At 36.8% G+C, this 7,970-nt stretch overlaps 1 pseudogene; it reads left to right on the top strand.

Annotated features, from left to right (window-relative positions):
* The first annotated feature begins 1,501 nt into the window (after positions 1 to 1,501).
* On the top strand, positions 1,502 to 5,708 carry LOC102738618 (spindle and centriole-associated protein 1 pseudogene; annotated as a pseudogene).
* The last annotated feature ends 2,262 nt before the right edge of the window (positions 5,709 to 7,970 follow it).

Here is a 7,970-nt window from a genome sequence, read left to right as displayed (position 1 = left end):
TAAAAACATCACATGCATGTTAATTGTTCTAGAAGTTTCTAAAGGCTTATTGACCTGAACACCTTTATTCCCATAAAATGTCACTCTATCTATCAGGATTAGATTTTAGTGGGAGCACCAAAATCAAAGTGTCATGAACTGGAGATGATGGGAGTGCATTTGTATTTTATATAAAGTCTGAAGGTATGCAAGCCAGCTATGGCAGCTCTGTGTCATGGAGTCCCCAGATACCCAGCCTTCTCCCATTCCATTGCCCATGTACTTAGGCTCTATTGGTTTTCCATTTGGGGAATGCGGGTCTTTAGCACTTTGTCACCACATCTGTTTAAAAGCAGCACAAACCAGGAAAAGACAGATAATAACAAGAAAGCACTCATGGGAGCCATTAAAATTCCAAGCACCTGACATATAGACAGCACTTCTGCCTTTACCTTATTAGCCAAGATTTAGTTAAAGGGCCACACTTAACTACATAAAAGTGTTTGAGAGGAAATCTTCAACCTGGAGAGTTTGATTAACTAAAAAGAAATCCAGGATGGGGAAGAAACTGCAAAGCAAATTTGATTCATTACTTAAAAAAAAAAAAAAAATTCGATCTGAAGTTTACTTGCCCTCCAAAATTTTTGAAATAGTAGAGCTATTTTTTTTTTCCAAAACTGGAAATACTGGAACTCAGTTTCTGCTCATATTCTGTCTATTCCAGGAAATAAAATGCAGGTTTAATTTTAATACAGTTCAGTGACCCTCTCTATTAGATATGAGTGATAAAGTTCATTTCACTGCCTCAGCGACTTTGACATCACGAGACAATCATAACCTCAATAGTGTCATTTACTAAGGAAACCAAAGGAGGATATATACTATTATCATTTTAACCTGACAAAAGCATATCGCTTCTGGGATGGATTAAGTACTGGCATGGCAAATTTCATGGTCACTTTTGATATTTCAGGATGAACTTTTATAACATATGCCCTTTTAAGAACTAATACAAAAAGATAGTGCTTAAACACATCCAGAGGACTTTTTTCCTAATAAAATTTATGAAATTGCAGTTGCCGAAAGTCATTATCAATGTAATTTGCTAATCCAAGTGAGCCACTGTGAAGAACAGAAGACTCACATTAATTTTAAGATATATGAAGATTTTGGACTTTTGGTAACAAGTCACATAAAAATTTTTGCTTCCCTCCCAAAACTTCTTTCTTCCCCAGTGCCCAGATCAAGAACAAAAAAAAAAAGAAAAAAAGAAAGAATGATGGCTTGGATTAGGATATATTAGAGGGCACTATGTAGATTATATTATGAGGATTGGACATAAGATGGTATCAGTATATATGTACTAAAAGAAATGTGAATTTATAGCATGTTTATTTTCCTAAGATTAGCATAAGCGCTTTAAATATGCATTTTCTTACAATGTGACCTTAAGGTTTGAGTTCTGTTTGTAGTTCAGACAGAGGTAATTCAATAGTTTAGTTAAGAGATGATTATACCTTGCATGAGGTTAGTGATGGTGAAGATGAAACAGATGTGAATAATTTGGAGCGTCCATCAAAGGGCTTAGTGGTGGATTCTATTTATAGGGGAGAGGTAAAAAGAGTGATGCCTGGGTTTCTAAGCTGGTGAAACTTAATGGATATTGGTACCATTCACTGAGATAGGGAGAACTGAAAGAGAACCATACTTTGAAATCAGTGTTGTGCACAATTTCAGAATGGATGCAACAGACAGCATTATTATCTTACACAATTACAAAGTATGTTCTTAGAGTAGAAAGAAACCTTAGAAGTTATATAGTCTATTTTCTTAAATGATGATAGCTATACTATTTCTGCTTGGATGTCTCAAGTGATAATATCCCCTTGGCTTTATAAACACAGAATAATACTTTTTAAATAGGCATCATTATTTTGATATTCTTCTTATGCTCAGACAACATCTGCCCCTTTGTAGAAGATAATAGCGATTTTGAAAATAAAGTAGAGTTCTATAAGACTTTCTCTACCTGTTCAAAAGATCTTGATACTTCTTAATGAAATATTTATTGCTTGGAATGGCAAACCTGTTCCCCTGCCTACCGAGGAAGTTGTATTTTCAAAATGAGAAAAAGTTAGAGGTGATATGCAGATGATGGAGACAATCAAACCCACAGCAAAAATGCCTTTTTTATTAAACTGAGGGATACAATGAAGGGGTTTGTATGGTTAAAAGATAAATTGAGGTATATTAAACATTTTATGACTTATTTGAACAAAAATCGATTCCAATGGGGCAATGCCTAGCCAGAAGTGGTTAGGAATGCTCCACCTACTGGAGCCACCAATGGGCTCCCCAAATATGTGGCAGAAGTCATTGCATATATACCCGATTATTATATACATGCAGTAGTTTATGCTCTTTCAACTTAATTACAGTTTGTTGATTTTTAAAACAGCCAATGATGCTTGCTTGTTTTTTGAATAGTATCATAAACCAAAAGCCATAGACACCAAGATCTTGAGGGAAAAAAAAAATCTAAATACTAAGGATATTACTGAGACTGATGTTATTCTTTTTTGAGAAACAAGTACCTAACGTTTGCTTGTATAGAATATTTTATGTAATATATGTTATGTCAGAAAGTGTGAAGGGTCTGAGACTTTACCCTACTTGCAAGTAAACAAGTTAGCCTATGTAATTGCATGTATATCCTGACAGAAGTACCATACTGCAGAGAAATAGGCCATGCATTACTCACACCAAGAACACCAGCCTGGATAGGATCTTAGTGCCAGTTCTTTGAGCCCCAATCCTCACTGGAACACACAGTGTCACAGTTCTGGAGCCTGAGAAGTCCAAGATCAAGGCACCAGCAGATTTGGCGTCTGGTGAGAGCCCACTTCCTGGTTCATAGACAGCTATCTTCTTGCTGTGTCTTCACATGATGGAAGTGGGGAGGGAGCTCTCTGAGGCCGCTTTTTAGGGCACTAATTCCATTAACAAAGGCTCCACCCTCATGACCTAATCACCCCCAGAGGCTCTGCCTCCTGATACAATCACATTGGTGTTAGGATTTCAACAAACAAATTTTGGGTGGACACAAACAATCAGCCAATTGCCCACAGTGAGAATCAGTTATTATTTGGGTATGAAGTGTATTCATATCACACGAGAGGTGCTCTAAAATTATAACTCTAAGTGCTTATATTGGGCAGCTGGTATGCCACCCCATTAGCCCTATGGGAGAAAAAGACTTTATTTTAATCTAAAATGTCAAAATGCCTTATGATCTGAGGAGGGTAAGATCTCTTGGTTTGTTACACTGCAATCTAATCAGATGTCTCTCAGGGGATGGTGTGTCTAAGTTTATTATTATTCTAGAATGTAAGCAAATCTTCAGTAAGATGAGGGGAATTTTTACTATCCTGAAATGTGTCCAAGGAGTGAAATGTTCTGTAATTCCTTTCCTATGAATATTTGAATTGTACAGGACAAAAGAAAAAGAAAAAGACAACCCAGAGAAATACAGGAAGAACTACCGTCTGGCATTATGCTTATACTAGAATCAACTAAGATTCTCATAGGTGCACAGTGTTTCTGAATGTAACAATGGCTCCTAATTCTTCTCAAGGTCTCATCGTGGTAAATCAAGACTCTGTCACCAAGACCATTATTAGTGAATCTGTCACGGAGCCTCAGGCTCTTAATGAAATAAATGATGAAGAAGAAGGAACTGTTAACAGCCAGTCAGAAGAAAGCGAGAATGAACTGGATAGCTCTAAACTCTCAAATAGGAATGCAGACATGTTTCTCCACCAACTAAAGGAAGATAATTCTGAGTTAATTAATAAACTGTGGACTGATATTCAGCAGAAAATAGCAACACAGTCAAAAATAACAACCCCTCCAGGAACTCCATCATCTGCCCCCTCCATCAGGGGAATAAAAAGCTGGCTCTCAATGCTACCAATGCTGTCAGAAGAATCCATACCAGGCTTCAATCTGAAGAATCTACTGAGACTCTAGACTCAGGCTATCTTGTGGGACAAGTGTTAAACTCAAGGAAGCAAAAACAGTTGTTAAATAAAGTGAAAGGAAAACCGGATTTGCATGCTCTTTCCAAGCACAACAGAACCACATTAGCAGCTAGTACAGCCTCCACAGACTTGCCAAATAGCAAAAATCCAGGCTGGATGCCCTCAAACCCGTGACACATGAAGTGGAACACTAAATGGAAGAATATGAATGGTGGACAGGATGTGAGGTCAAGGGACTACGGAGTAGTCAGTCTTACAGGTTTCACTCTATCACTGGTGAGCTCTCTCTATTGTCTGGTTTGGTACCTTAAAGAAAGTGAGCTCCAGGTGCATAAAGCAGAGATAAGGCAGTAACTGGAACAAGTGTTAGGTGATCATCGAGAGCTCACTGATGCGCTTATGGCAGAAATTCTTCTTAGAGAAGAAAATACTGCTACCCAGGCAAGACTTCAGCAGTACATGGTCACAACAGATGAGCAACTTATATCACTCACACATGCCATGAAGAACTGTCCTTTGATAAACAGCAACAAAGAAAGTCAGGCATCAGAAGGGGGATCCATGAGTAGGAAAATTATAGATAAATCAGAGGGCCCTGCTATAAATGTTAATATCTCTTTGCCACTGATGTTCAGAAAGTGGTTGAGTTCCCACAGGAAAACTTGTCTGTTAAACTATCTCAGTTACCAAACTCCCCAGATAGTGTGAATCTGGCCAACAATCTTCCAGCACAGGTATTTGAGCTCAAATAACACCACCAAGGCAGAAAATCAACTCAGAATTCTCTCCCTTGCAGGATGTATTAAGGACTGTTCAAACTCGTCCTGCTCCACAAATTCCTCCAATTATGGAAATGATTGACAAGGAACAAAACTGAGAAAAGAAGACCTTACCTACTTGGTGCAGACAATCAGAATGCAAACAAAGAGTTACCTCTTCATACTCAGTGGTGGAGGGTCTCTCACATGGGAGAAGATCTGGAGAACAAAGCCCAGTCTCCTTTTGTTAACTTCTCGAAGCCCCTCTGCATTTCCCATTCAAACACTCAGCAGGCCAGAATCCCCAATTTCTCAGAAGAGCCCCCAGTACTGGGAGATGGGCAATAGCTTAGGACAAAAGAGGCATTAATACAAAGAAAGGACATCCAGGCACAAACGGCAGAGTTGACAATGCAGAATTCATCAAGGCACATCGGAAAAATAATATTGGGCCAGAAGAATAGCAATGGGGATGGACTTCAGGAATTAAACAAACAAGCGACAAGTTATGCAAGTGACATGCAGCAACACAACCTCTAACACCAAGCAGCATGGAGGAATGGATTGCAGAAATGGATCAGCAGAGTATGGATGCTCATGGAAAACTCCTGCAGAGCAGCAGACACTTGCTGGTTTGAATCTTTCCTCTCCCAGTATCACCCATTCTGTTACCTCTCAGAGCATGGACTAAAGGAGGAAAGAGGACAACTGAAGTATCTATTACAGGAGCAGAATCTCCTGAAAGTTTAAAATCAGTGCTGTCTCTCCTACCAATGGGATAAATATAAGATCTTCAGGGGCTACTAGGAATTCTTGTTCTCCATTAAGTGCTACCTCAGGAAGTGGCTGATGCACACCTCTTAATCCAAAAGCAAGGATTGAGAAACAAAATGAAGAAGGCTGGTTTGTTCTTTCTACCCACTTGTCATAAATAAAGTTAGTTGTACAGAGTTTGTTCTCAGTAATATATCCTTGAGCTTCCACTCCCTTTTCCCTGACCCTGCTTTCAAATTTTCAGGTCCTTCTTTAAGATAAAACCTACAAAGATTTTATGACTTACTATTTATGGGACAAAGAATAAAGCAATTATTTTAATTTTTGACCTTCTCTTTTTTTAATTTTTTTAAAAGATTTTATTTATTTATTTGACAGAGAGAGACACAGCGAGAGAGGAAACACAACAGGGGGAGTGGAGAGGGAGAAGCAGGCTTCCCGCTGAGAAGGTAGCCTGATGCGGGGCTCGATCCTAGAACTCGGATCATGACCTGAGCTGAAGGCAGATGCTTAATGACTGAGCCACCTAGGCACCCGATTTTTGACCTTTTCAAATAGATTTCTAATAACTAACCAATCTACAATCCCCTGTAAATAAAATTTTGACTATAGGGGAAAAAATGTAACTTAAAAATTTTTCAGGAAAATTTTTGAGGCTCTAAGATGTCTTAATTTTCTATATTATTTTATCTATCTATCTATCTATCTATCTATCTATCTATCTACCTACTTACCTACCTATCTATTTATTTTAAGTAGGCTCCATGCACAGCACGGAGCCCAATGCAGGGCTTGAACTCATGACCCTGAGATCAAGACCTGAGTTGAGATCAAGAGATGGATGCTTAACTGACTGAGCCACCCAGGAACCCCTTCATTCATTTATCCTATCATTCATTTAAAGTATTATTAAGCTCTAATGATATAATAAACATAGTCACAATCTAGCTGAAAACAATATATAATCATACAAGTAGACAGAAAACTGCAACTATGAAAAGAGCTACTAATAGAATTTGACAGTTATAGAGATCAGAGAAGGTTCTCTGAAGGTACTGATGCTGCTTAATGAAGAATAAATGTAATTTACCTAGAAGAACAAGGAAGGAAGGACACCCCAAGGAAAAAGAATGGCATGTGCAATGCCCCATGAAGGAAGCACAGCCTGTTCACGGTCCAGAGCAAACAGAGAGGTAAGAGCAGGTGGTGGTATATAATATGAGCTTTGCATTTGTTTAGGGATAATTGGCTTTATTTATCTTAATAAATAAAGAGCCATGAAGGTGTTTGTAGGGGGGGAAAGAGTATGGTAATTTAATATACATTTTCAAAAGACTAAAAGATCTGTTACATAATGTTAGAAAACTCCGTGTGTGTTTGTGTGTGTATTCTCATTCTATAATCAGTTAAAGCCTTTTTCTTGAATTGCTCTCAACAATTATTGCCATGTTACAGAATTCCTAACTTCATTGTTAAATTAGGATAAAGATTTTGTCAAAGTTTTGACAAGAAAGCTTAGTCATGACTGTACAAAAATACACTGGTATAATTGCTTGAATCATTAACATGAAGTTTGAAGATATGTCACAATTAAGTTAAAAAACAATTTTGAAGATGCTTTCTAACCACTTAGATTTGAAAAGGCTCAAATACATAGTTGGAATTGGGGGTGGATGCAGTTGGTAGTCATAGGTTAAATTAATGCTTCCATCCCAACATTGTCCTCTCCAGATTAACCTCATGTCAAGTACAGTGCATAACACCTCACCAGAATGGTTGCAAGCAATCTTAATATTTTCTAAGCTGAAAATTAAGTGATTTGAAAACTTGAGAACCAATGTATTGAAACAGAGAAATCATGGTGGTTGGCAGTTAAATCAGTCTGCATGGTCAATCATTTTGTTACTAATTGTATTTTTAACCTATGTACGCAATATAACTTCCTTACCAGATGTCCATAGGCTTTTCCCAAATGTTTAAATATCAAAATGAAGTTTCAACTACTGAATAATACATATAATATATACTCTATGGTATAAAATGGCATAATTTTTTAATTTTTAATTTTTTTAAATTTTAAAATTTTAAAATTTTTAAAAATTTTTAAAATTTTTTTATTGTTAAAATGGCATAATTTTGATATTCAAATAAATGTCCATTTATTTTACCAGCATTACATAGAAGAGAAAAAATGGTTAAGATATATATATATGTGTGTGTGTGTATATATATAATCACACATACACATGCATATGTGTTTATATTATAATAAACAACTAGTAAAAATAATTTCTCCAATAATTTTTGTATATTTATACTCAGGACAATTCATGTTTAATAAACTTGTATGTATGTGTACATATATATGTATAAACCTATATAAACTTGTATATATAATCCTATATATAAATGTGTATGT

The sequence above is a fragment of the Leptonychotes weddellii genome, chromosome 3, assembly GCF_054177405.1.
Source record: "Leptonychotes weddellii isolate Sample4059 chromosome 3, ASM5417740v2, whole genome shotgun sequence".
NCBI classification, from domain to species: Eukaryota; Metazoa; Chordata; class Mammalia; order Carnivora; family Phocidae; genus Leptonychotes; species Leptonychotes weddellii.
The sequence above is the reverse complement of the archived record's forward strand: the minus strand, read 5'-3'. Positions and strand labels throughout refer to the sequence as shown.